The following is a 27,253-nucleotide window of genomic DNA, read 5'->3' on the forward strand; positions in this document are numbered from 1 at the left end:
CCGCTCCCCGCATTGCTCGCCCAGACCGCCGCGGCGGCGGCCCGGGCATCCCGGGGCTGGGAGCCCGCCTTGCGTCCCGCACCCCCGGCTCAGGGCGGCGCTGCGGGCATCCACGGGTCCCAGGCGTCCAGCCTAGTCGCTCCGAGTGTCGCCCCCTTATCGCCCAGCGCGGGCGCGACAGGGAGGGGGCCCCGGGGCAGCCTCGCCTCGGCGCGCAGGTGCCCGGGCGGCGCGGTGGGAGATTATGTAAAGTCGCCTTTTCCCTGGTGACCTTGCGGTGTCGGTGCGCCCGGCTGTCCCGGGATGTGCTGGCTGGGGAGGTGGCGCGCCCTGGGGGTGGCTGCGGAGATGCCCGCGGTCTGCGCTCTTCCCCTGTGGTCTCCGAATTCCGCCTTCCAAGGCATCCGCAGGCTCCCTAGGAATGGGAGGATGGGGCTTCCTTCTGGGAAGCTCATGCGTTAACTTTTCCTTGGAGAACTCGGTCGTGAAACTCCTCTGAGGCCAAGGCTCGACCGGCAGTCTGCATGCCTATAAAAATTTCCCATGGGTTTTGCAGCCTTAACATTACAAACTCATCATGTATTTCAAAGTATTATTTTTAGTGAACCTTTTACATCTTGGATGTGCCCATCTTTATGGGGTTAATAAGCTGTGATTATAATAAAACTTCTTTAATTCAGATTTTAATAATTTAAATCTTGCTGGGTTGCGTTGAAGAATTTTACATAGGGAAAAATAAGTGAATACTTATAATGTGACCTATTTCTTATATAATGAGTATGGTACCTTTTTTTTTTTTACCCTTTTGAAACAGTTCTAGTTTAAAATAAGAGGTCTTAAGCCAAGGACTTTGTTGACTTCTTTAAATATTTCACCTAATTTAGCCTTAAATATTTTTTTCATAGATTTGCCCATAATTAATGCTGAGCTTTCTCATAATTTCTCAGAGGTAGTGAGGTTTTTCCCAGGCTACCACAATAAGTCCTATTATAAACCACCTCCAGAGAAGGTGAGGTTTATGTTTTACAGAATTTTGGTTAAGTTAGGGTTAGAGATGCAGCATGAAGTTCATCCCGTGTGCCCACGTGCCATCTCTATCACCACAGACCTGCCTTTATAGAATCAGTTATATTTGTCAACTTGGGAAATGGAGAAAAACTAAGACTATTTCGGTAAAAATACCCATTAATGTATTTTTGCTTTTCACCTTGGATCTTTCTGAGACTTCTCTGCCAGAAGAAATATTTGTAAGTATAAGTGCATTGTTGGTGTAATTTGGAAGGCCTCTAATAACTTTATACTTCACATTCCTTCAGGTTTACAGAAGCAGCATATGTGCTATCCAGAAATTGTCAGGCAGGATATCTTTGATGTCACTAACCTTTTTTATTTCTGGTACTTGTCACTTCTATAAAGCATCACCCCACCCCCAGCACCAAATTGACTAACACCACATCCTTTTTCCACTTTGATTCTGAAGACTTCCTTTGTAAACCCTGGTGTCCTACAAGGCAGTTGGGAACCTTGGCTTTGGAGTGGGAAAGGCTAAGGATTGACCCATCTCTGCTGTCTATGACCTTGAGCAAGTTATTTAACTTTTGAATCTCTCCTTGCTAGAATGAGCATAATAACCATTTCTTAAAATGGATGTAAAGATAAATGAGTTTTTAGAACACACATTTTAAAATGTTCAATAAATGGTATTAACATTAAAATAATTTTTTTAGTATAAAATACTGTCCTTTATATTAGTAATAATGAGACATGAGGAAATTATAGAAGCTGGAATTTCTAGCTTTGCTACCTTAAAAAATTAATCAAACCACTCCATTTTAGCTAAATTGTGAAGTTACATGCAACTTTGAAGTTCAGAATAAAAACTTGAATTGTGGTATGAAAGAACTTCTCAGAGCCTTGGAGGAGGTCTGCTTGTGATGAGATGAGATTAGTATTTATCACACTAAATCCAGATGCAGAATCACTGTGTCATTTTCATTTTTTTACTGAAAAGCCTTTCATTTTAAAGGGGAAGTGACGCGCAATCCCTTATCCATAACTTAATGTAGCACGATCTTAGAAAGCCCAAGGCAAATGTTATTCTTCCTGTGCATGTGTGGGCATTTTCAAGGGTGTGTAAAGCCAGCGCTAATGTTTGCATGTGACAAAGATATTAGGGGAAATAGCCATGTCCTACTTTTTAAGCCATTTTCCCCCATACATTTCCATGAACTTGATATTATCTACAGAGGAAACTTTAGACCTAGAATTACTCCTTTTTGAGAATGAATATGCTAGATTAGGTACACTATGTTTATAAGTGGAAGGCTCTGCTTCAGGAACATTTCTCTTGTCTCTGTGAAATTCAGTGTTTTGCTTATGTTTGTGAGGGATGGTATTTGTATTAATAAAGCAGTTTATTTTCAGTGTTTACCCACTGATTGGAAATCTCTGAATTAGATGTGTCACCACTGTTCTCTTGGTTTGGAAGTGATTATTTCTGCCTTGTTGCTGACAATTATTTTCAACATCTCTGCTCTTTGGAGGTTAAAAAATGCCTTTGCCAAATAAATTTTATTAAAGGGGAAAATCCTTCAAGCTTGAGAACATGTTAAAATAGCAAAAATTGATCATCTTTTTTACTTGAATATAATTTATTACTTAATTGCTCATAAAGATGTAATTTATCATGCAATTAGAATAAATAAGATACAGTTTTTTAAACTATAAAATAGGGCAAATGAGCATGCATTATTCTACTTTAGTGAGTTTCATGTATATTGAGATTTCATTTTAGCAAGAGTAATGCCATTTTTTTTCATTTGTTGGTTTAAACCAGCAGCAGATTAGGTAAAAATAGCTCTCCGGTTCCAGTTAACAAGCTGTTCTTACAAAATCTATACTTTTAAAAAAACTTTATCAAGCATTTAATATGGACACACCTTGCTGTAGAGTGAAAGGTTCTTCAGAGTATAATTTGTTAGGTCCCTGTATTAGTTTGGTAGAGTTGCAACAAAGTATCACAAACTGAGTGCCTTAAACAACATGAATTTATTGTCTCACACTTCTGGAGACAAGGTGTTGGTAGGGCTATGCTTCCGCTGAAGGTACGAGGCAAGGATCTGTTCCAGGCCTCTTTCGTAGCTTCTCGTGCTTTGTTGGCAATCTTTGGCCTTTCTTGGTTTGTGGACACGTCACCCCGGTATCTGCCTTCATGTTCACATGGTGTTTTCCCTGTCTGTCTATGTCCAAATTTCCCCCTTTTGTACGGACACCAGGACAAGGGCAGATTGGGGGCCCAACATACCTGATGAGTATGACCTCATCTTAAGTAACTATATCTGCGTGACCCCATTTCTAAATAAGGTCACATTCTGAGGTACTGGAGGATAGGACTTCGGCATACGAATTTGGAGGGGGGACTAATCAGCCTATAACAATCCTTATTTTCCTAAAATCATTCACCACAGTGTTCTTCTAAACATTGTGTTCGATTCAATGTAAAGGGACAACTCAGTCTGTAAATAGTAACTTTTTATTGCATAAAATGAGAAATGCTTTCGTCTTTTCAGTGAGTTTGGTTAGACTATATACCTATTATAGACTATACCTTCTGATTTTTTTAAAGGATAAAACATATTTGGTTAGCCTGTGTTAATTATGATATAGTCTGGTATGTAATTATTGTCACACTCAGATTCTTCAACTGGAAACATTTAATTACATTGGTATTTTATGCTTTTCTGTTTTAACTAATTTCTTCATGCTTTCCTCACATTTAAAACGCTGTGTTTTATATAGATGTTTTGCTCTGGAGAATGTTACATGAATCTGTTTATGCATTTGTTGATTCGGTGAGACTTAAAACTGGTTGAGGTATTTAATTAAATATATAATTAGTTATGACTCTGAGTGAGGTTCTCAGTTCCTTAATTGCCTGCTCTAAGCAGTAAAATCTCTGCTGCCTTCACAATCTTGAGTATGACTTACCTCTATCCCTGCAGGTTCTTAGCCTGGGGTCCATAATAGACTGCAGAGGGCCTATTTATTTGTTAAAATTATGCCACATTTTATATGTGCAGTTTTCTGTGGGAGAGTGTCCTTAGCCTATCACCAGATTTTTAAAGGAATTCCTAATCCCTACCTCTCTTCTCAACAAAGTAAAAATACATTATAAGAAGTTGATCATGTCATCAGGAGAGAATGAGGTGGTCCTTATAATAGTGATCACTCCCTCCATTCTTTTTATTTATTTATTTATTTATTTATTTATTTTGGTACACGGGCCTCTCACTGTTGTGGCCTCTCCCGTTGCGGAGCACAGGCTCTGGGCGCGCAGGCTCAGCGGCCACAGTTCACGGGCCCAGCCGCTCCGCGGTATGTGGGATCTTCCCAGACCGGGGCACGAACCTGTGTCCCCTGCATTGGCAGGGGGACTCTCAACCACTGCGCCACCAGGGAAGCCCGACTCCCTCCATTCTTTACTGGGCTTTACAATGTCTGCTCAGAATGCAGCCTTCTCTGAATGAATTTTAGGGGCAATCAAATATAAAAAAAAAAAAGTTTCCAAAGGTGTCAGAATTGAATGGGATGTTTGTGATAATTTATATAATAACCTTCTGATACACTTGGCAAATGGACCTGTGGGGTGTTTAAACTGAAAGTGGTGACTGAGAATCATTTCCCTTGTGACTGAGATTCTTCTTGATTGAAGTTTTTTTCGTGGACACGGTTATATTTTTGCAAGGGCTCTCCCCTCACAGTGATTCTTTAATGCTTTAAATTGAGTTTATATGAATTTTGGTGCCAGTCTACTTGGAACATTTAAAGTGCCTCCCAGATTAATTGGAAATACCCTTGAAAATGGCAAGGCTTGGTTGGGGAAAATGGTGACTGTTTTGGGAAGAAATGTCATTGTGGAAGGAGGGCTTAACATTGGGATGCTTAAGCTGGCAGAGCAGATTCCACTCTGCTGAGCCTGGCTGCATAAGGGCGTCAGGAGCCCTGGGCTTTCTTTACAGTGGGTGGTTTGAGGAGGTGAGCAAGAAGGGTAAGGCCACAGGTAAGTAAATAATGAGAATTGTGTGAGTTGAAGAACAGCTCCAGGGTTTAAAGTGGTGGGGCTTTCCTAGGGATGAGCGGTCCTTCACAAGTTAAGACCGGATGGGCAAGATTCTGGGGGTTAGGAAATTAAAGGATTTCCTTGGCTTTCCTTTTTCCCCCTTTCTGTTCTTTTAATCCTTTGTACCCTTGTTTGTGTTCTTTTATGTGATGACCCGTCGGGTGTGGCCACAAGTGGGGAACACAGAGGTTTAGGAAAACAAAGTTTATTATACTCACAGGTCCTAGAGAGACAGAGTCACTGCACACTGAGAGAGGTCACAGGGGAGGAGGGCCAGGAAAGTGGGCTCAACCAAGCAGGTGGGAGCCAAGAGAGAGGACGAAGACCCGTGGACAAGCCACCTTTATGGAAGGTCAGGGTGGAGTATGCAAGAAAAGGGATGAGGGAATTTCCTTTGTGCATGAGAATGTTACTAGGTCACGGTCAGGGGCAGGCAGAAAAACAAACCTTGTGGTGTGGCCCACCTTGTCACACAGGTGCACTTAGTCAGCTGGGTGGGGTACTCACAGCTTGAGTGTGTGGGGATGTTGAGGGAGCAGGAAACAAAATAGGAAGTTTTAAAAACTTTACAGTACAGCCTTTCTCTCTCTCGCACTCTTTTTCTTGGTTTAGATTTTCTTTATTTCCCTGACCAGTTTGGAGCCAAAATGTTTGAGTGATTTATATGGTCTATAATGGATAATAAAGACTAAGAAGAGAGCTGTGTATAGCTGTACCTATTAAAATGTCATGTTGTGAGACCCTGTCAAGTATTCTTGCAGACTATCAACGAAATATTTTCAAATGATATTGAAACTTCAGCTGAGTCTGATGCTTTGGGAAATTACTATTTATGAAGATTTTACATTTAGTACAACTTCTAAATTCAGAATATGATGTTCTCCTTGCTTTGCTCTCACCTTTCTCCTCTAGCCCTGGGTCAAATCATATATGGTATATGACTGTGAAGAAGCTATCTGTCATTCTCTAGAGCCACTCAGCTCCTAGGAGGTTTGCTCAGATTACTTTCTATCCTCTTCTGACTTGTGATATCTGAAAGAAACAGAAGTATCTTTCTTATAATTCAAACTGAATTTACAAATAGATCCTAATTGGAGCAGCTTAAGCAGTATCTCAATATCAAGGTACAGTTCTTGTTAGGCACATACGGGTAGTTTGCCTTTGCTTTTCAGTGTACAGGAAAGATCACCCACAGTGAACACTCCCACTTGGGAAAAGAAAGAATGGGAATCATGGCAGTTATGGTCCATAACAGTGATGCCATCTGCTGAGTAAGGTGAAGTCCCCCGCCCCTACAGTAGAGGAAGTTCCTTGGTTTTACCCTGTTTCTGCAATCTGGGAAGAACTCTTTGGTTCTTTCTTTTATTTGGCCAAGTCTAAAGAGAGTGACAAGGAGTGTGGCCTCTGGGAGCTGCAGAGCTTCTTTAGGTGGCTTCCTGTTTATGTAAATTTGGGGGTCACTTTACAGTCACAGGCTTTTAACTACTCCTGGCTCATGGCTGATTTGACCAATAACATTTCTTCAAAAACTTAGAAGACTTCTGATATGTTTTATTCTTGTCGTTCCACTTGCCACTTAACCACAGTGGAATCTTTTTGTTCCCCGCTGGATCCGTTTGACCTTTTTTAGATCTCATTTTCAACCAGGACATTTGGTTTTGTTAATCTGAACTTTGCACGAAGTCCTAATGCTTTGGTTTAACCAAGGGGTCTTAAGGGATCTTTGTTGCTCAAACTTCTTTCCATTCTTATTGCCTGTTATTTGCTTCAGGGATCCAGGATGACTAGGGTTCCGCCATCTTTAACACATGGTTTTCAAGATCGCCAAAGGGAGAGAGTGTGTCGGATCAAGCATGGGAGATTTTCACGGGCCAGACCTGGAAGAGGAATGTGGTCGGCAGGACATTAAGACCTTCAGTGACCCTCCCTCTTGTATGGTCCCCTCCCCTTTGAGCGTGGGTCAGCCTGTCACTATGAAAAGATGTCCCTCCTGAGATTATTACTTTATATGGCAAAAGGGAGATTATACGGTTGGGCTTAATCTAATCACATGAGCCCTTTAAAAGAAGAGCATTTTTTTCTGGCTGGTAGCAGAAAGGGAGGTCAGAGAGGACTGGACATGCTGTTGCTGTTCAAAGATGAAGGGGCCATGTGACAAGGAGTGCACTTAACCTCTAGGAGCAGAGAGCAGCTCTTGGATGGCAACCTGCAAGGAAACAGGGACCTTCTAAGGTCCACAGCTTTTAAGAACTGGATTTTGCCAACCATGTGGATAGAAGAGATTTCTTCCCCGGAGTCAGCAGATAGGAGCCCAGTCTAGGTGACACCCTGTGGCCTCGTGAGACTGAGCAGAGACCCAGGCGAGCTGGCTCAGGCTTATGACCTGTAGAAGTCGGAGCAAAATAAATGGCTGTTGTTTTAAGCTGCTAAGTTTGTGGTAGTGCGACAACAGAAAACTAATAGAAGGAACAATCAGTTACGTTTAGGTTCAGTTTGCTGGAACTTGTAACCTGGCCAAGCCATGGAATACCTAAATGCAAGGGAAGAAGGGAGGAGGCTGGGAACTGTGGTCTGTCGAGTGTACCCAGAATGTAGAAGTGGGTGTTGGTAAAAATCTAGAAGCCTTTGCGATGCCTTGTGTCTATAACACATTCATTTGTATGGGTGCTTATGTGTGTATATGTATACACACACATATACATACAACGTAAACACTCACACATAAAATTTAAGTCTCATTTGCTGTCAATCTTATTACATAAGGTTCAATATTACATATGCCGCTTTTAATACATGTTATATTTTACAGTTTTTTCCCCATGGTTAGTTTGTTTGGTATTTTTCTCTGGTGAAACACAAGTTTCCTTTTGTAGTCCCTGATCAGTTTTAAACAGTGAAGCTGTTAGTTACTTTCTGAGCATCCTCTTAGCTTGGTAGGCTGCTAGTGCAGTGACGGCTTCATTAACCTTGGAATGGGGAGAATGTGGAACATTGAACAGTTTTTTGAATTGTTAGTTTCCAACAAGGCTTCAGGGATCTTCACCAGTGAGAGCAGAGTGGTTGACTGTTCATCCCACATCTGTTTCTGTGCTTGTGGAAGGCTGATGCCACCACAGGTACAGTGAAATGCCCTTATCTTGTATGGGCACGTTAGACAGCTACATGGTAATTTGAAGTTGTTCATTAAGTAGTTGTCGAGGGTTCCAGATGACTGTGGCACACATTGTGTTGTTTGTGAGTGATGTGTTAGCTTCACGTTCTTTGACATGATTCCTGGATCCAAAGCCCTGAGTGGTTTTCTAGGTGTAGCTGGTGGACAATGCCAGACCTCTTTTGGAAAGGATGAGGTCTTGCACCCTGAGATGGCCTGTGCGGGCTTGGTGTCATTTGACAGCTTGGCCAGGGAGAGACTAGTCAGACAACGTTCTGTTTCTGAGTGAAGTAACCTAAAGGTGATGTATCCCGTAGGAATTGATTACAGAATGAGTACAGCTTTCACCCTTGTCATTCCCTGCATTTACTGCTCACTGAAGTGACCCTGGAGTGCTTCTTTATGTTGCATGAATGTTGGCCATGTTTATAGTATTCATTAAACTGCTTAAGTGGCTACTTCTGGGCAACAGGGACCTGCAAACCCAAACCCTTGGCCGTGGCTGCCCTCCTTCACGTTTGTAGACTGACTGAGTGAAGTGCTTTCTGGAGATGTTCTCTTCATTACTGTTACCAAGATTTTACTCATGCAAGTTAATATCTTGTTACCCAGAGATTCTATTCTGCTTCTTAACACTCAGCTTTTCACTTGAGTGCTGTCTCCTATTCCACTTTCTAATTAAGTTTAACAAAATTGTTTTTCATTAAGCTCTTTTCTGTCCATCTCATCCACTACTCTCTGTGTGACTTTGGTCCCTTTGAAGCTCACAGATCCAGAATCTTTAGATTTTCTACTTTTTTTGCCCATTACCTTTACCTTAAACCCAATCCAGAATTTCCAAAGAGATAATGCTCATCATCCACCTCTTTTCTAAATTTTTGGATACAGACGCGGAAAACTCCTTTTTCTTAGCTCCAGCAGAAGCTTGGAAAGCTTATCATTGTTTACAAAATTTAAATTGTTCAGCAAGTATTTTGTGATCATTAAGATGCATTTAATTCATTTTTATAAGCACTTTCAGCTACTTTCTATGTCTCAAGATATGCACACTTAAATCATTTTGATCCATTTTCACCATAAACCACCTTATGTGAAAGGATGTGTCCTAAACAGAAAGTTTATCATAAAATCTCTATAGCAATGCATTTGTCGAAATTTGATTACTGTTACTCTGCTTTTATGAGGCAATGAGTTATGCTGATATCATGTGATACGTATTGGCTTGCCTTTTATAACATTTAAATTATTGCTGTCTTAGGTCGCTGTGTCTGCTGGTTGCTGCCATGAGTGATACAAGTGAATTTCTGTAGGCTCTTTTGATTTCTGTAGGCTCTTTCCATATGATTATGGTGGAGTAATTTGACTGTTTCCCATGTTTGGCATTCAGCTTTATCTTCATGACTTTTGGACATCTGCATTCATCTTTAATTTACTGACTTAAACAAGGAATCGTTATCCTTTGATAAATGGAAAAACCACTATCACTTATCATAAATAGAGGTATAGGAAATTATCATACAAAAAAGAGAGTCAAGTCCTACATACTCTTGCTTGAGGAAATCTGTGAGCTTGAAGTTTATTCTGCTTTTGTTAAAACAGGAGATTAACAAATGTTAGACAAGCAGTAAATACCCTAACAATACACTGAAGCCTTTTTCCCTCACTAAATCAGAACGATTGTAAGAAGACTAAAGCAAATGATATCTTCATTGAGGGAATCAGTGTAATTGAGGATACAAGTCTGCACCAACTGTGTTGTTCAAGACTTGCCCCCTCCCACAGTTTCACTGTGTAAATGGTTGGCTCTTCTCTGACTGTCAGGGAATTTTCTGCCCATGATGTAATTTGATCATGTATCATAAAAGCCAAGGTCATTTGTTTAGAGCAGCACTGAGTCATCTGTTCCGTGCTTAATGTTCAGAAGGGTGCCCCAGGCGTGCTTCAGGAGAAGCTCTTGACATCCTGTAAAATATGGTAAAAGCCTGTCCATCATTAGGATAGTGTAAAACATGAGCAGTAGGAACCCAGGATTAGAAACTCAGAGACCTCCGACATCCTCCTGGTTTTCCCATTCTGAGGGCCTGTGAGACCTCGGACAAGTCACTAGTCGCTTGATTTCATCTCCACCCCCACAACCCCCAGTCCCTAAGTTCCACAGCCGAGGCAAGATGGACTTGGACGTGCGTGTAGGTTCTGACGTTCATGCTTCTGCTCTTGTTCGCCTCTGATTCATATCTGAGTGGAGCTATCATCATCTTTCTAAAGAGCAAATCTAACGTTGCTCCTCTGCTTAAAACTCATCAGTGGTCCTTATGGCTCCCAATATAAAGCCCTCGTCAGTCCCATGAGAGAGTTTGGAGTGTGGTCGGACGCTTTTTACCTACTTAGTCTCATCTCTCACAGCTGTGTAAGTGTGAGATTATCTTTTACCCCATACTGTACACACTTACCTGCTTTTGGGCCTTTGCACCATACTGGCCTCTTTGTGGAAATTCCCCTTCCCTCTCTTCCACTTTATACTTGACTAATCACTGCTTCTCTTTCAGGTCTCAGCTTGATAATTTCTTAGGTACCCTTCCCTCATTTGGTATGGGTTAAATGCCATTCCATGTGCAATGAAAACTGCCCATAGTGCTTCTCTTAAGTATGGGGCTTGGCCCACTGCACTGCTTCTTGGTTTATTTCCCTGTTGGTATCCCCCCGTGTGGGTATAAAGAAAGGGACTCTGTTTTGCTCTTCATTGTTTCGCTAATGCCTGTTCCTTAGTGGGTATTCAATAGACATTTGTTGAATGAATACATCCTTCCTGTTTCTCTTCTACTTATCCATATTTATGTATGTTTAAAAGGGGTTCTCTTGTGTATGTATTTTTTTTGTTTGGTTTTTTTGCGGTACGCGGGCCTCTCACTGTTGTGGCCTTTCCCGTTGTGGAGCACAGGCTCTGGACGCGCAGGCTCAGCAGCCATGGCTCACGGGCCCAGCCGCTCTGCAGCATGTGGGATCTTCCCAGACCAGGGCACGAACCCGTGTCCCCTGCATCGGCAGGTGGGCTCTCAACCACTGAGCCACCAGGGAAGCCCTGTGTATGTATTTTTTACTTTATTTCTGCTTAAAGATACATCACATATTTTGAGTTAATTTAGAAGTTGAATTAAAACATGCTCTTATAAAATTGTAAATTTGTAAATTTAAAATAAACTTCCTTAATTATAAAAATGGCTAACATGGTTGTTAACTCATTAATTACCCAAACCAACCCCATAAGGGCATTATTATCCCCATTTCACAGATGAGAAAACTGAAGCACAGAGTGGTTAAGTAAGTTGCCCAAGATTACGCAGGTTTGGTGGCAGAGTTAGGATTTTCGTCCAGACTGGCTAGTTTCAGAGCTGATAACTGCCAATAATTCTCAACTACACGTCCTATTCCAGCCTTAAATGTCAAACTAAGAAATATCTGAAAGGGTTTAATAATCAGTAAGATAAAGATGAACATCTTAATAGAAAAATTAGAAAAGAATATGGAAAGGCAATTCAGCTTTCCCTTGTTATCCACAGGGGATTGGTTCCAGGACCTCCACGGATACCAGAATCCGTGGTTGCTCAAGTCCCTTATATAAAATGGTGTAGTACAGTTGGCCCTCTGTGTCTTCAGGTTTCGCATCTGGGGTTACAGAGGGCTGACGTTATAGGAAAGGACTACAAGTGGCCAGGATACAAATATAAAAATCATGGAAATCAAACAGCAGTATATGACATTTCTCATTATTTACATCGGCGTGGATTAAAGGGATGATAACATTCTGAGTCAGCAAAGGTAAGTATGTGGGCTCTCCTTTGATGGTGGGAGTATAGATGTCAGCAGTTTTCTTCCTTGTAATTCTGTTTTTAGGACTCTATTTACAGAAAATAAATGTATGAGCTTGCAAAACTTGTGTACACAGTTGTTCATTTTAGTAGTTATTGTAGTGAAAAGTTGTAAAGAACCTAAATGTCAAATGATAGGGGATAGGGAGGTAAATCGTGGTATGTCTGTATCGTGGAATATCTATAGCTATTTTGTCCATAGGGGAGGATTTATCAGTGCAGGGAAGTATTCACGATGATTGCTGAGTGAAAAGAACAGGTCATAAAACAGATATGCGGTAGGCCTAATAAAGGGTAAAGAGCTACAGTAGTAGGTAAAAGACACTGAGAATTTATATGTCAGGCACTTCGCTATAAGATCATTTTTAAAATTAACATTTAAACAGTGGTTTTTCCTGGTCAGTTGGGCTTATGGATGAGCAGTCGGTGTTTCTGCATTTCTTCATCTTCTGTAATTAAATTTTGTCTATCACTAAATTTTCTTTCCACTCCATCATCCTCACTTCTTATTCCCATCCCCACTTCCTCAGGTTCAATTGAAAGCAAGGAATAGAAGGATCTTGCAAGCCATCTCTGGGATTGGGAGCAAACCCCATTTCCAGCGAAGTTCTAGAACTGTCAATCAATGTAGGTCTGCTCCTTTAGGTGTTTGGCTTCACAGCTTTAGAACACCTACCTCGCCCTCCATAGAGCCCTGAATTAAATTGTGCTGCTTGGGTTCTTTCTGAATGCGTGGCTGCTTTTCCTGTTTCTTCAAGAACTGTAGAGGCCTCATGAATAAGAACGCTGCTAATGACTTTGGCTGCCATTTCTCTTGAATGATGTTTTCTTCTTCCAGATCCCTAGTCTTATCCTTAGGAAAGACAGTGTCATGGCTTTGACTCTGTTTTGCATAAAGGGAAAGAGGGTAGCTAGGACATGTATGGTATAAAAGAGTGCTTCTGCAAGATGCTCTCTGTCATTTGGTGTATACTGTCCAGCCTCATCCTTCAGCCCCTGTACCAGGAGTCTCCTGGGCATCTGTCACTTCTTAGCTTCTCAGCAAAAGGCCCGTAGGCAGTGCATCCCAGCAAAGAAGAAGGAAGCCTGGTGGAGACTCTCTAACAAGATAGGAGACATCCCAAGTGATTGCCTTTGAACATGAATGCAGAATTCTGTTAACAGCCTCTTGTGGGCTTCCTTCTATTGAGGATAGAAAATGCAGAGTTTAGGGCATAAATAGAAAAATTATACCTTCTTTGCACCCCAAGCAAAATAGAACAGAGTGGAAGAACCATGACCAGGAAACACAGCCTCAGTCATGAGATGGGCCGGCCACCTTCAGCTTCCTCCCAAAGAGGACACGTCTGGCGGGATCAACCCGAGCACTGAGGGTGGCTGCGGGTTGGGTACCAGTGTCCCTTTATGGATAGTTCGGCTTTCTCCGGGGCCTGGCACTCTTTAATGGCTTCAGTGAAAAGTGCTTCAAGCTCTTAAGACGAATAGGCTGTGAAGTCATTTCTGGATTAAAGCTTGTTTTTCCAGCCTTTGCAGAATCGCTTTAAATTTCTGGAGCCAATATTTGTAAGTTGAGAAATAGGAGTTGAAGACTCTGCCTCAAGAAATTTGTTTTCCAGCATAGTAATCCTGCATATACTAAACGGATGCTTTTACTTGCTGCAGAACTTCAGGTTTTGGTCCTCTTAAGTGTTTTGAGACTTGAGTATTTAAATATATCCCTGAGAAAGAGTGATTTTTGAATTGAGGTATATGTAGCATGATAGAACTCTGTTACCTATGCATTCTGGTCTGTGCCCTTCTTAGGTGGTTCTCTGAAGAGTGGAAGAGTTTTGCAGGACCTTTCTCTCATAATTGGGCATTACTGGTGGAAGGTGAGGTGTGAGTCTATTTGATTTGTAAGATTTTTAGAGCAGGTTATTAAAATATGCTTTTAAAGCTATTCAGTGAATTATCTTGATTTAAAAACTATCTCCATGCAAGATAGATTCTTATTTGTATCAGTATTTTAGTCTCTTTTTGTTCCTGAATGGACCGTTGGAATCCTGAAGTCTTGGTTATGGAGTACCCATGGACTGGGAAAAGGTGTGCAATTCTGTTCCTGTAGATTAAATTACTACACTTTTTCGTTATACTTCTGAAGACGCTTTCCCTTTGCCTCCTGCTTCATTTAGTAGTGATTCCCACCCCAGCCTACCATCTCTGCAGGTAGTTTAAGGCCACTTACACTTATGCAGTGGTTCCCAAACCTGGGTGTGCATCAGTCACACTTGGTTCCTACTGCATGGGAGTCTGAAATAGATGTGAGGAGGGGCACAGACATCGCCATTAGAAAACTCAAAACCCCTAAAACAGCTCCTCAGCTTTAGGGACTGCTGTCCAAAGAATCTTCTATTAATACAACAAGGGGGAGAGATACCTACCAAGACCAAATAAGTCTGAGAAATATTGGAAACCAGGTTAAGCATGTGTCTGTACTGCAGGGCTTTGCTGAGCCTAACCATCACAAAATGTTCAGAGTCCTTAAAGCAGGGTTTGACTACGTACAGTTGATTTACTAATCCTCCTGCCTGTTTCCTCCCCGCTCCCCTTCTATTCTTCTTTTCCTTTTTTCCCTCATTCATTTCTCTTTTTAAAAAAATTAATTAATTTATTCATTTTGGGCTGGTTGGGTCTTTGTTGCTGTGCGCGGACTCTCTCTGCTTGTGGCGAGCAGGGGCTACTCTTCGTTGTGGTGCGTGGGCTTCTCACTGCAGTGGCTTCTCTTGTTGCAGAGCACGGGCTCTTGGTGCGTGGGCTTCAGTAGTTGTGGCTCACGGGCTCTAGAGCGCAGGCTCAGTAGTTGTGGCGCATGGGCTTAGTTGCTCCGCGGCATGTGGGATCTTCCCACACCAGGGCTCGAACCCATGTCCCCTGCTTTGGCAGGTGGATTCTTAACCACTGCACCACTAGCAAAGTCCCCATTTCTCTTTTTTTTAAAAAAAAAAAGTTTAAAGGAAGATTTGTTGTAGACTACCCATATATAAAATAATGGTTCTCCTTCAGAAGTTCTTAAAGTTTGGTTTTGATATGTGTTTCTTTAAGTGGAAGCATCATCTATATTTTGAAATAAATGTTAGGGTCTTTTGAATAACCCCTTCTGCCAGATGAAAGTTCTTTATTCAGTATGTCAGTTAATTAGATGATCATGATTTGTCTCTTCAGTAACTACTCAGATTCTTGATTTTCTAACATCCGTCTCAGGAAACTCACATTAACTTTTCCCTTTTTGTTGATGAACGTGGGGTGACAGCTTAACATTTTGTAGTGTTTATGTACTGATTTTACTATTCTAACACCTCTCTAAGGAGAAGGCCTGTTGATACTTAACCATTTAACATAGGAGAAAATGGAGTCTGAGTACCTTGCCTATAGTTTCTGCAGAAGCGATGGTATTATGAGAGTCTGGGCCAAACTTGGTTTGCATCCTTCTTGCCAGTCAGCAGGCTGTTTGTGCCTAAACCATTGCCCGCACTGCCAGATGTGTTCATGGCAGCTGTGAGGGATTGGAAGGGAGAGAAGCAACGCAGGAGTGTGATGTTCTTAAGATACTGCAAGAGGCAAGGGCTGTAGGTGGCTTGCCCTTGCCGAAAAAGCCATTTGCAAATACAGAAACTCATTCCCTTCTCACATTAGAAAGAACTTAAAAATATGCAGTCGTAGGTTTTTCAGGAAGGTTATGGGGATTGAGGAGTAAGCATTCAAAGATTTTTTGGGTAACATTGTGTATTATTTACTTATTTATTTTCCTAAGAGTAATAAACCACGGTGCTGTTGAGTTGCAAATACGGCAGGACAAAGGCCTTTAGCCTCTAAGCTTTGTGATCTTGATTTGATATTGTTTGTATATTCAATATATTTAATACACAGGAGCTGTCTTTTCATGGTTAATAATTCATGTCCTTTGGATGAGTGAAATTGCTTCGAACTGGGACTCCTCTGTGGGAAATAGACTTTATCTGGTTCTTACTCCCATTTGGCTTTATAGGTCCTTGATCACAATGACTTATTTCTACATTGTACAGTCTCACATTTGTATCAAGGTTACTAATCATGTAGAATTTTCTTTTTTAAAAAATAAATTTATTTATTTTCGGCTGCGTTGGATCTTCGTTGCTGCATGCAGGCTTTCTCTAGTTGCTGAGGGCGGGGGCTACTCTTCGTTGCGGTGCGCGGGCTTCTCATTGCAGTGGCTTCTTTTGTTGTGGGGCACGGGCTCTAGGCGCGCGGGCTTCAGTAGTTGTGGCGCACGGGCTTAGTTGCTCCGCAGCAGGTGGGATCTTCCCGGACCAGGGCTTGTACCTGTGTCCCCTGCATTGGCAGGCGGATTCCCAACCACTGCGCCGCCAGGGAAGTCCTAGAATTTTCTTTTCTGATGCCAAACCTCTCCCGTCAAACATTGGCAGTTGTTGTAATGTCGGGTTTTCTTCTTTTTTTTGTTTTGACCGCGCTCTGTGGCATGTGGGATCTTAATTCCCTGGCCAGGGATGAAACCTGCGCCCCCTGCAGTGGAAGCGTGGAGTCTTAACCACTGGACCGCCAGGGAAGTCCCTGTAATGTCCATTTTGAAATGCTGTGGAAGTCCCTCAGTCCACTGCTCACCCTCCCTCACCCCCCACCATCGTGGTTCAAGCTGTGACCCAGCATCTCTCCTGCCTCCAGTCAGGTCACATTTTAGCCAGAGGGATCCAAAGCTGAATATATCTTTGACACTTACGTGCTTAAAACCTTTCAGTGGCTTCTGGTTGCACAGACTAAAATCCTAAATCACGAGCTGCAAGGGCCTGCCTGATCTGACCCTTGCCTCTCCACCCTGATTTAGTGCCAGGTTTCCACTCGCACTGTGCTCTGGTCATCCATCTGTCTTACAAATAGTAGGCATTAAATCGATTACCTGCCAGGTTCTGTGCTAAGTTCTGAGTGTAGGGAGGTGAATAAAATACTCATTCCCTGCCTTCGTGGAACTGGCAGCGTAGCGTGGGAGACAGACCAATAATCCTGCAAATGTATGGTTAGACATTGTCACAAATGCAACAAAGAAATTCTAGGGTGCTATGACGTGAGGTCATACTTGACGTTGTGTTGTGGAGAGAGACCACACTCCCTTCACGCCTAGGAAGGTTCAGGGTGCTTAACAGGGGCAGCAGGGGAAGCTCTTACCAGCAGAGACAATTCCAAATGTGAGAAAGGGACCATTATTTGCACATAAAGAGCAGATGATGGTTTCAGAGATACCTGCATATGTTAATTCAGAAAGGATAGCCTTAAGGATAGATACTACTTCTTGTATTTTACTGAAACTAGGATCTTGGAACATATCTAGCTGGAGTAGTTTCTGTTGAATAAGTAAGATTGTATGATCTGATTTACAGCAATAGCTTTCTTATCAAAGACCATATCTCTGGCTTTTCAGAGTGGATGATCATAGAGGGTCTCTCTGAGGATGGGAATTTAAACTGAGAAGAAACCAGCCCTTTGTGAAGTTGCCAGTAGAACAGGCAGATGTGGGGCTCTGCAGCCAGGCCTTTGTGGCTGGATTGTGTGTGCCTGTCCTCCCCTCACCCTAGGGACACTTCACTCCTACTCATCCTTTAGCCCTTAATGCAAATGTTACTTCTTGGAAGCCCCTTCTTGGATCTGATAGATTAGATGAGGTTCCCCTTTAATCCGTTTACTGTGGTTTGATACTGTGCATTAATATTGTGGCCATTTGATTAAATGTTTATCTCCTTCACTGGTCTCTAAATTCCTGAAGGTAGGGATCAAGTTTCTCTTTGCTTACTTTTGGGGATGGTGATAAGGATAAGTAACATAAAAATAGTGCTTACAGGGCTTCCCTGGTGGCGCAGTGGTTGAGAGTCCGCCTGCCGATGCAGGGGACACGGGTTCGTGCCCCGGTCCGGGAAGATCCCACATGCCATGGAGCGGCTGGGCCCGTGAGCCATGGCCGCTGAGCCTGCGCGTCCGGAGCCTGTGCTCCGCAACGGGAGAGGCCACAACAGTGAGAGGCCCATGTACCACAAAAAAAAAAAAAAAAAAAAAAAATAGTGCTTACCATTTAGCTTAACCCCATAAAAAACCTATGGGGTAGGTACTATTACACCCATTTTACTGATGAGGAAACTGAGGCACAGAGAGGTTAAGTGTCTTTCCCGAAGTAAGGCAGCTATTAAGTGAAATAAGTCAGACAGAAAAAGACAAATACTGTATAATATCACTTATATACGGAATCTAAAAAATAAAACAAACTAGTGAATATAACAAAAAAGAAACAGACTCACAGATATAGAGAACAGACTAGTGGTTACCAGTGGGGAGAGGGAAGGAGTGAGAGGCAAGATAAGGGTGGAAGATTAAGAGGTACAAACTACTATGTATGAAATAAATAAGAGCTCCATCAAAAAACAAACAATCCAATTAAAAAATGAGTGGAAGACCTAAATAGACATTTCACCAAAGAAGACATACAGATGGCCAAGAGACACATGAAAAGATGCTCAACATCACTAATTATTAGAGAAATGCAAATCAAAACTACAGTGAGGTTATCACTTCACACTGGTCAGAATGGCCATTATCAAAAAATCTACAAACAATAAATGCTGGAGAGGGTGTGGTGAAAAGGGACCCCTCCTGCACTGTTGGTGGGAACGTAAATTGATACAGTCACTATGGAGAACAGTATGGAGGTTCCTTGAAAAACTAAAACCAGAACTACCATATGTCCAAGCAATCCCACTGCTGGGCATATACCCTGAGAAAACCATAATGCAAAAAGAGTCATGTACCACAGTGTTCATTGCAGCACTATTTACAATAGCCAGGGCATGGAAGCAACCTAAGAGTCCATCTACAGATGAATGCATAAAGAAGATGTGGCACATATATGCAATGGAATATTACTCAACCATAAAAAGAAATGAAATTGAGTTATTTGTAATGAGGTGGATGGACCTAGAGTCTGTCATACAGAATGAAGTAAGTCAGAAAGAGAAAAACAAATACCATATGCTAATGCATATATATATATATGGAATCTAAAAAAAAAATGGTACTGATGAACCTAGTGGCAGGGCAGGAATAAAGACGTAGACATAGAGAATGGACTTGAGAACACGGGGAGGGGAAAGGGTAAGCTGGGGCGAAGTGAGAGTGGCATGGACATATATACACTACCAAATGTAAAATAGATAGCTAGTGGGCAGCAGCAGCATAACACAGAGAGATCAGCTTGGTGCTTTGCGACCTAGAGGGGTGGGATAAGGAGGGTGGGAGGGAGACGTGTGTATATGTGTACACGTAGCTGACTCATTTTGTTGTACAAGAAGCAATTATACTCCAATAAAGATCTAGTAAAAAAATTTTAAAAAATAAATAAGATACAAAGATATATAGTACAACATAGGGAATGCAGCCAATATTTTATAATAACTATACATAAAATGTAACCTTTCAAAATTGTGAATCAGGGACTTCCTTGGTGGTCCCATGGTTAAGAATCTGTGTTGCAATACAGGGGACGCCGATTCGATCCGTGGTCGGGGAACTAAGATCCCACCTGCTGCGGGGCAACTAAGCCTGCATGCCACAACTAGAGAGCCTGAGTGCCGGAACTACAGAGCCCCCGTGCTCTGGAGCCTGCACACCACAACGAAAAGCCTGTGTGCCACAGTGAAAGATCCCACGTGCCACAGTTAAGACCCAATGCAGGCAAAAAAAAAATTGTGAATTACTGGGCTATACACGTGAAACTTATATAATATTGTACATCAACAATGCCTCAGTAAAATAAATAAAAACAAAACAAAACAAAAGCAAACAAAAAACACAGTAACACAGCTGTTGATGGTGGAGGCAGAATTTGACCCTGGCAGTCCATCCTTTGGAAACTGGAGTAGACTTTAAATCAATCACTTAGTGTTTCATTTATTCAGTCAGTGGAGCAGAATAGAAGGTCTGGTGATAAGTAGTGCAGGTGTATTGTGGTAATTTGGTATACAATAAAGGCAGCATTTCAGATCAGTAGAGAAAAGAATGGGTTGTTCAGTAAATGATGTTTGGATAGTTATCTGTCCATTTGGAAAACTGGATCCTTTTATCACACTTTATACTGAAATGGATTTTAAGTGGTTGGAATGTATAAAGGTAAAAGAATATAAAGTAGTAAAAGGAAAATATGGGTTCTCTTGAACTGGAGAAAAACTTTCTGAACGTGATTGATAAGGTGCAGAGACTGTACAGTAAAGGTGGGCGATTTTTTGCTACATAAAAATGAAGAGCTTCTGAGTAGCAAAAGCATCCTAAATATGGCTGTAAATGACTAGTGGGATTAAGATATGCAGCATACAACTAAAGAATAAAATGGACAAAACCCAGCTTTGGCAGGTGTGTGGGGTCAGGGGTTACTCTTATGTCCTGCAGGTTCCTCCTTTTTGGGAGCCACTTAGGCAATGTGTTGATATGTAAGTTCCCTTTGATTAAGGCATTTCTTAGAATTTATCACAGATAGGAAAGTAGGAGGTGTGGTCAAAGAGAGATGTTCAGAATTCATCACTGTGTTAATGGTAGTGAAATATTGGTGTGGTCATCCAGTGGATTTCTGTGTGGCTAATGAAAATGACGTAATCTAGATTAATTCACGAGAACACCTTTCCTTGATATCACCGGGGCCAGGGGGTAGATTTTAGCAAGATGTGTATAGTGTGAACCTATATGTAAAATTGTAGGCAGGACCTGTATCCGAACATGTGGCTGGGTGCATGTCCGGAATAAGGTTTACAATGTTAATAATTATCTCTAGATATGTCTTTTAAAAGTTTTCTCTTAAATTTTTTTGGATGTTATTTCTTTCAAAGGTATATGCTCATTGTTTGTATTTTGTTTTTAATAATAACAAAACTATCCGGAAATGAGAATAAATATCTAAGGTGTATTTTTTTCCAATCTGAACAATTTTCCAGCTTATGAAATAAAATAAAATTAAGACTTTTTTATCCTTTTGTAAATATTTAAATTTTTAAAAATTTTTTATTATTTAAAGAATTTTTATGGAAGTATAGTTGATTTACAGTGTTGTGTTAGTTTCAGGTATACAGCAAAGTGATTCAGTTTTATATATATACATATATATGTGTGTATATATATATATATTCTCTTTCAGATTCTTTTCCCTTATAGGTTATTGCAAAATATTGAGTATAGTTCTCTGTGCTGTACAGTAGGTCCTTGTTGGTTATGTATTTTATATACAGTAGTGTGTATATGTTAATCCCAAACTCCTAATTTATCCCTCCCCTCCTTTCCCCTTTGGTAACCATAGTATTTAAATTCTTATATCACTTATTTTTGGCTCCTATAAATGCTATTCCCACTTTTGTTCTTCCTAGCCACTGTATTAGGGATGTTTGAAGTATTCAGGGTACTGAACAGAAGGTCAAACCCAAGGAAGGAAATGGGGTTCAGAAGCATTTTCATTAAAATTGCATGAATACTGAAGTTTATTCCACAGCACAAAGCCTTACTGCATGAGCTGGATCAATGTTTAATGGAAACAGCCTTTTAAGCATTCTTAAACTCTCTGTTTTTAATTAAACATACTATGTTCTTTAGCCTTAAAAGATGGAGTAACTAACACAAAGGAAGGGAAAAAAAGCATCAGCGTCAAAGATAGGAGTATAATGTCGAAGGGAGAATTTCAAATAAAGCACCCACACACACAGCTCCCTCAGAGATAATATCAAACAGCACAGCTCGTTCAGATTCTGATTTTTTTCAGTTAGATCTTCAGAGAACAGTTTAATAAAGCATTAATTATGTAGCAGCCCTACACACACTGTAGACAGGGATAATCTCGCTGCACAATTTTGCTAATGATACATCTATAGGATACTATTTCTATCCTAATATATCTGTTCTTTAGTGACTAGGGGTAGGCTTATTTTAGAACCACAAGCAGCATTTGATATTCAACACTCTATCTGCTTCAATGGCTATATGTACCACTATTTTGGATTTTGTGGGGAATCACTTCTAAGAATGGTTTTAAGATAATCTGCAATGTGTGGACAAATTGGGGATTTTTAAAATAATTTTTACTCATTGTCCTAGGTGAGGAAGATTGGAAGGCAGAGCATAGGGAAGGACGGGATAAATTGTCTACATAGGTGAAAAATGCCACGTGAATTTAGGGTTTAGGGTTTAGGATATGGAGATTGTAATATGTTGATGGAGCTGCAGTAGGTAACAGATCTCTACAAATTTTTTTCTTTTTCGTTAGCTCTATGATAGAACACTGTGATTTTTTTCCCCTTTAATCAGTGTGTTCCTCAGCCTTTTAAACCATTGTATGCACGCATCACCCGAGCTTTTCTTTTTCTTGGATGCCTTCTGCGTGTTGTCGTATCTTCATCTTTATCACAGAACTTGGCATCTTCATCCCATTTAGGTCCTGTTTGGTGGTTTTTGTTGTTTGGTTGGTTAAGCTCCTGTTGTCTTAAGTGAGATCATACTCTTTACTCTGAACCAGTCTGTTACCAAAGGACATATAGCAAAATGGGTGAAAGGTGGAAAAAATAAACACAGGACTTAATATTCAGAGGATTTTTTTTTTTTTTTTTTTTTTTTTTTTTTTTTTTTTTGCAGTACGCGGGCCTCTCACTGCTGCGGCCTCTTCCGTTGCGGAGCACAGGCTCCGGACGCGCAGGCTCAGCGGCCATGGCTCACGGGCGCAGCCGCTCCGTGGCATGTGGGATCCTCCCGGACCGGGGCACGAACCCGTGTCTCCTGAATCAGCAGGCAGACTCTCAACCACTGCGCCCCCAGGGAAGCCCTCAGAGGATATTTTTAGAGCTCTCTGCTTTCCATGAAATGGTCGAGTGTAATTAATGGCTCATGTTTCCGTCTTTGGCCAGCCGTTTTTCTTTAACGGATGAAATGCTGATTTTTTTTTTCTTTTTTTGGCGGTACGCGGGCCTCTCACTGTTGTGGCCTCTCCCGTTGCTGAGCACAGGCTCCGGACGCGCAGGCTCAGTGGCCATGGCTCACGGGCCCAGCCGCTCCGCGGCATGTGGGATCCTCCCGGACTGGGGCACGAACCCGTGTCCCCTGCATCGGCAGGCGGACTCCCAACCACTGCACCACCAGGGAAGTCCCGAAATGCTGATTTTTAATTGCATGTGTGCGCTTGTGTGTATGTCTGTGTGTGTCTGTGTGTGTATTTGGTTCTCCAGGTTCATGGAAAGGAGTGTGGTTATTTTGTCTAATGGCTATGTGGATAGTATTTCCTTTTAGCTCTTGTAAAGTATCCTTTTTAGTTGTTACAGAAATCAAGTCTTTTTCCTACATTAGCTTCAGAAAAGGTGAAGTGGTATATAAAAATAAACCATGACAGTGAGTAAATTAAAAAAAAAATTAGGTATAGAGGAGAAACCCAGTGAGTGGTTAAATGACATTGTTAATTTTCAGGTTCTCTAGAATGCTTAGGTACAGCCAGAAGTAATTTTTTTAGATCATTTGAGTTTATTTGGTGACTGTTGAATCCTCAGAATTTGGATGTGGTCATTGCAGGAGAGAGTCTCATTGTGGGAATCCAGAGTAGGTTTGATTCTGTCAAATAGTTACAAGTAATTCTAGTTCTAGTAGTTACAAAAGAGAAATGGTCAAGCTTGGGAATCATGAATTGTATTTTTAAGCTGGGGATTTTACAGATCATTTGACATAAGTGAAACTGAAACCTCACCATTTTAAGGGCATTTGAGAAAGCCTTCTGGCTTAACTTGATGAAACCTAACTCTTTCTTCCCAGATTCTCTTCCTCCTTTGAAAACCAAACTGACATTCTTCATATAAAGTGCTAAAACATGCGGAACTCTGTTTATTGGTGGTAAGACTTAAAAGAGGAAAAGACTGAAGAATGACAATCAGATATCCTTGAATTCTCCTCTGGACATGAGGCAGAATGCTCTTGGTGTTCCAGCACCCTTTATCAGGATCAGGTTAGCTAGGGACAGAAATGATCTTAAATCATGGGACCATGACTTGAAGTGGGGCTGCTGGGCTCCTGGTTTTTTTTTTTAAAAACGCTTGTAATAACCTTTGAGTTTGCTCTCAGTGCATTGTCTAACAAGCCAGGTCTGTCCTGCCTCTCTTTTGCCCTGAGGCTTGGCTTCTTACACACTGCAGTAGTCCCTTGGTATCCCAGGGGGATTAGTTCCAGGACCCCGCCCAGATACCAAAATCCACGGATGCACAAGTCCCTTATATAAAATGGCCCAGTACAGTTGGTTCTCCATATTCACAGGTTCTGCATCCGTGGATACGGAGGGCAGACTGCACCTCAGCCCACTTGTCTCCCCCAAGATGCATCGTCACATGTAAGGACATTACTTCAGCTTATTTACCTCAAAAACCTACTCAGTGGTGTCGGTTTGATTGCTGTCATCTGAACTCTTTTAGTTTTTCTTAGGTCGTTTGTGGTAGGTCACATTTGAAGTCAATTAATTTTATGGCTGGGTTATGATGAGGCATACAGAACTATCTCTGATTCAGTACATTTCATCCAAAACATTTTTGTGCGACTTTGTCTTCTCTCTTTCCAAGTGTTTTGTAGTGGCTTCTGCTGTAGAGGCCACCAGCTGCTTATCTCTTTCACCCTTGCCTCCAGGAGATTGACAGGTCTGATTACTGTCAAAAGGGTGGATCTCGCCCTCCAGGTGAGACTTGACCCCTTGTATAGGGAGGAGTAGCCTGGTCTCCTAGGGCCGTAGCAGTGTAAAAATAACAAATATTACTGATTTGAGAAAGAACGATTACCAACGATGGTAGCAAGACAGTTGATTGTGATATCTTCCTCTTTATTCATCCATTTTTTGGGAAAATGGAGTGGGCACAGATAGGAAACACCTGTACCAGAATGGAAAATTTTCTTGTAAGAATAACAAAGGACTTATATTATTGAATTTTTTTTTTTAATGTTTGAACTAACTGCAGGGTGTCCAACATAAAAGTAAATCCTACAGTTATTCTAGAAATTGATGTGCTATCAGGAAAACTGCCTTAAATCCCCTTTGGAGTGCATTCAGATGCTCCTATTGTGGTATTTTTTGGGGAGATTATTTCCCTTGGGTAGCAAGTGTTTGTTTTATTTTTCAGTTATAGGCAAAGAGCCATATTAATGACGGGGGCCTGGACCCCGTGATGGAGCAGTAGTGTGTGTGACTCTGATTCTTGAGATATGCTACACATGTTTGGGCCTGTGTTGAGAGCTTGGCTCAGTTCAGGAAGATTTGTTTATGAGAGATCTCCTGATTTGTTAAAATTTTTCTGAACGTTATTTGAATCCATCCTGTTCATTAACACCCAGAGTTACCTGTATAACCATGTTCATAGGAACATGAGTCACAAGAGCCAAAAGGTGGAAGCAGCCAAGTGTCCGTTGACAAAGGAAGGGATACACAAAATGTGGTCTATCCATACAGTGGAATATCGTTCTGCCTTAAAAAGGAAGGAGTTCCTGTCACATGTTATACAATGATCCTTGGGGACATTATGCTAAGTGAAATAGGCCAGTCACAAAAAGACAAATACTGTATGATCCCACTTATACCTAGAGTAGTCAGATTCACTGAGACAGAGAGTAGAATGGTGGTTACCGGGGACTGGGGGGAGGGGGAATGGGGAGTTAGTGTTCAGTGGGTAGAGTTTCAGTTGGCGAAGATGAAAGTTCTGGGGATGGATGGTGGTGATGGTTGTACAACAGTGTAAATATACTTAATGCCACTGAACTGTGCACTTGAAAATGGTTAGTGTGGTAAATTTTATGCCTATTTTATCACAATTTTAAAAAATCCAGAGTGGATCATTCTGCTTTGTTTTGGCTTCGGGACACCGTGGGGTGTGGCTCTCCCCGTCCTATGATTGTTGATGGAAACTGTCGGCTGGAAAGGACCTTAGACTTCCTCAGCTCCGACACTCATTTTGCAGGTGAGAAAGCCGGCTCTCAAGTGAGATTTACCCGCTTCATTGGTGGGCATAGTCTTCCAAGCTACGGCTCACCCAGTTTTCTGTGGAGGCAGTATAGAGAATATTAAGAGGCTGGCTGTGGGGTCCTAGTACTGGGCTTCACTCTGCCTCTGCTACTTAACTCAAAATTCACACAGGTGGTTCAATTCTCCTATCCTGTTTCTGAATCTATCAAGTGGAAAACATAGTAGTATCCCATGAGGTTGTTATGAGCTGATCCATATTAGCACTTAACACTTAGCATAGTGTTTTTCCATACAGTAAGTGACAAATGAATGGTAGCTGTTTAAAACCTGGTGGTCCATGGGTTAGGACTTGGTGCTTTCACTGCTGGGGCCCGGGTTCGATCCCTGGTCAGGGAACTACAATCCCACAAGCCGCACAGTGCGGCCAAAAAAAAAAAATATTATTATTGTTCTTGTCTTGTTGCTGTTAATAGCTTCTGCAAGGAGGATTTGGAGACCAAGGTGTTGGGATCGAGGCCCAGCGGTAATTACGTCTTCTCTGTTCTGAGCTGAACTGCTTAGCGTGTCCTTGTCAACCGGTGTGTGAGCGGGGCAGAGGAAGTGCCTGTCGTGGTGTGGCTGTGAAGGAAGCAGTGCGGAGCCTGACAGAGCTTGGTTCATGGTTATGAGCTGGGTCAGTCGTAGCGGTTAAGCGGAGGTCGCCGCGGGCAGCAGGCCTCGCAGCTGCAGCTCTGCAGCCCTGCAGCCATGCCGTCAAGAGCAGTGCTGAGAGTAGACGTGCTCGGCTCTCGTCAAGGCCCGAGGCTGCAGGTGTGTTCTCGTGGGCCTGTTTTCCGGGGCCTCCTGAGGGAGGGCTCCTGGACTCCTCTGGGTCGGGTGTCCCTAGCAGTTGGCCCGAGGTAGGCCTGCAGGTAGGACTCGGCTTAGTTCGGGGCAGGGCAGAGGTGTTAAGTGTTTTCTCACAAGTACTTCTGTTTCTGATCCAGGTGCTAAGCACCCCTCACTACCGACTCATTGTCTTGTCAGCCCTTTTTTAGCTCTTCCACCAGTTTATGGTGGAAGACTTCATCCAAAATTAAGCTTACCAGGGAGGTCAT

At 41.9% G+C, this 27,253-nt stretch overlaps 1 protein-coding gene across 1 annotated transcript in view; it reads left to right on the forward strand.

The window, feature by feature from the left end:
- Window positions 1-27,253, forward strand: part of SH3GL2 (SH3 domain containing GRB2 like 2, endophilin A1) — a 201,324-nt gene that overhangs the window by 208 nt on the left and 173,863 nt on the right. The window lies entirely within an intron of this gene.

The sequence above is a fragment of the Lagenorhynchus albirostris genome, chromosome 7, assembly GCF_949774975.1.
Source record: "Lagenorhynchus albirostris chromosome 7, mLagAlb1.1, whole genome shotgun sequence".
NCBI lineage: Eukaryota > Metazoa > Chordata > Mammalia > Artiodactyla > Delphinidae > Lagenorhynchus > Lagenorhynchus albirostris.